Genomic DNA, 2,500 nt, shown 5'->3' with positions numbered 1-2,500 from the left:
ATGAATCAGCCGAGTCCTGATATAAACCCGATAGAAGGAGTGTGTGTGTGTGTGTGTGTGTGTGTGTGTGTGTGTGTGTGTGTGTGTGTGTGTGTGTGAGAGAAAGATACAGCAGAGACGTGAGAGTAAGGCTCATGCCATCATCATAAAACATCTCACTTTCTCAGCACTTTTCACTCACATCAGCTGCACAACAGCCTGCAGTGGAGCTGTGTGTGTGTGTGTGTGTGTGTGTGTGTGTGAGACAGAGAAGGACTTCAACACACTCACACTGTGTTTATACAGATGTATTCAATGAAGAGCATAAAGAGTATACCTTTCTTGACATGTTTTCTTTCTTTCTTTCTTTCTTTCTTTCTTTCTTTCTTTCTTTCTTTCTTTCTTTCTTTCTTTCTTTCTTTCTTTCTTTCTTTCTTTATTTTCTTTGCTCTCCGAACCCGTCCATTATTTACTCACACCACTATTTCAAATTTGTGGATTTTTTTTTCCTGGTCTCTGTGTGTTTAAGTGCATGTGACAGAGAGAGAGAGAGAGTACAAAGTGTGTGTGTGTTTTTGTGCATATGTGTGCGTGCGTGGTTTTCCCTCCATGTTGTTGAATAATTAAAGTTTTCCAAAACAGACATGCCAGGAATTCTTCAGCTCTCTCTCAAATTCCTCCTGATTTTTTTAACCTCTCCTCCGATTCTAAAGAAAGATGTGTGGCTGCAAAGCTGCTATTTGGGAAGTGTGTTTTCTGTGTGTGTATGTGAGAGAGTGAGAGTGAGAGTGAGGCAGCACGAGAGTGTGTGTGTGTGTGTGTGTGTGTGCGGAAAGCTGCAGTGCGAGTCTTTCAGGCTGTAAGCACACTAAAGTCCCAGGAGCTCATTTCCTCCATTGATTATTTTGTTTGTTTTTCTATTTTTATTACATCACCATTATTTTATCATCCTAGTGTGAAAATAATGTTCTTTCACTCTTTTTTTAATAATCAATCTTCTTTCTGTATTTTGTATTATAGAAAAGACCGGCACCTTGAAATTAGGTCTGAATTACAATAACATCCTGTGATCATATCGGAGTGTTTATATTTTTGGAAAGATTTCTTATTATATTACCCAGAAGCTCTGAAAGCCCCGCCCCCTTTTCTCCTAGCTCATGAAAATCCTAAGACCTAAAACTGTATACACATTTAGAAAAGACTTTAACCGGCACGTTAATCTCCAATGATAATTAAAAAAAGATGATCTTGGCTTGCAATCGTATATTCACAACTGTGTCTATGTGTCTTAACTATATTTGCTTATAAGCTTCTCATACATTTTCCCACTGTGACTTATTTACATGCACAGCAGCAGTTCTCCCAAAACACACACACACTCAGCATTTTCTCCTTGTGTGTTAAACCGATTAATCCTGTTGTGTTGCAGGCTCTCATTAGCATTTCTGGGCAACATTTGCACCAAGGCCACTTTCTGCTCGTTCACTCGGGTGATGCTCTGAGTGACTGCATCATGGCTCCAGACGCTCTGTGGAAACACCCACAGTCCTTCTCTCTCTGGTGAGTCCATACCGCCTTTGACTTCAGTGTGTGTGTGTGAATACACAGTTCAATAATTGATATTCAGATTATTGGAAGCACATTTGGATGCCCACATGTGTTTATATCCAGCTAAAATGTTCAGTGTAATTTTAAACGCTGCACTTACTGAGGCGCGGCTGTGACCCACCCAAGGGGTGCGTATTTTTCCAAGGACAAACATCTGGCAGGTCCCTCCAGGCCAACATATCTCCCTTACACACACACACACACACACACACACACACACACACACACACACTTACTAGTAGTGTAGTCTGTGATATGGCTGCAACTCTAACGCACTTAGACTCAGTAAATAAATTCTCATTATTAATTTAACATCTCCTCTGTTCCTCAACTCCACAATACTGTAACTTTAAATGGATAAAAAGCACATGGTGGTTTATTCGACTTAAAATTTAAATGCTTTAGTACTCAATGTTCATGGAAACAGAGCGATCTCAGGATGGGTGATTATCCCCCCCTTCATTTCTTATTTAGTGAGCACATCATATCGAGGAGATTGAGTTTTATATTGTGTTTGATTTTAATACGGATGTATAATATTTTATCTGTTTTTTGTTTTTTAATTACCAGATTTTCAGCAACAACCTCCATTGATTAGCAAAAAAATCAATTTCAAGGTGAGAACCCTCCCTCTCTCTCTCTCTCCCTCTCTCTGTTGCTCCCTCTCTCTTTTATTCTCCCTCCCTCTCACATTCTTTTTCTCTTTTCTCTCTTCCTCTTCCCCTATTCTTTCCTTATATCCAATATGTTAAGAAACTGATGCAAGTCTACTTCTACAATCGTCATATAAATTATTTGCGTTTCCATTCAAAACCCTGATTAAGTTTTTGCTTTTATTGCAATTAAAAATTAATCATGTCATTATCCGTTATTCATAAATTTAGAAGTAATAGATTTTGAAGTAATTTAGATT

At 38.6% G+C, this 2,500-nt stretch overlaps 1 protein-coding gene across 5 annotated transcripts in view; it reads left to right on the top strand.

Annotated features, from left to right (window-relative positions):
• Positions 1-2,500, top strand: part of apbb2b (amyloid beta (A4) precursor protein-binding, family B, member 2b) — a 35,296-nt gene that overhangs the window by 9,034 nt on the left and 23,762 nt on the right. For all 5 annotated transcript variants that reach the window (XM_046843265.1, XM_046843264.1, XM_046843263.1 and 2 more), the window contains exons 2-3: positions 1,409-1,539; positions 2,158-2,204. The gene's annotated coding sequence lies outside the window, so the exon portion shown is untranslated. The remainder of the gene's footprint in view (positions 1-1,408; positions 1,540-2,157; positions 2,205-2,500) is intronic.

Source organism: Silurus meridionalis, chromosome 28, assembly GCF_014805685.1.
Source record: "Silurus meridionalis isolate SWU-2019-XX chromosome 28, ASM1480568v1, whole genome shotgun sequence".
Classification (NCBI taxonomy): Eukaryota; Metazoa; Chordata; class Actinopteri; order Siluriformes; family Siluridae; genus Silurus; species Silurus meridionalis.
This window is presented reverse-complemented; position numbering and strand designations above follow the sequence as displayed.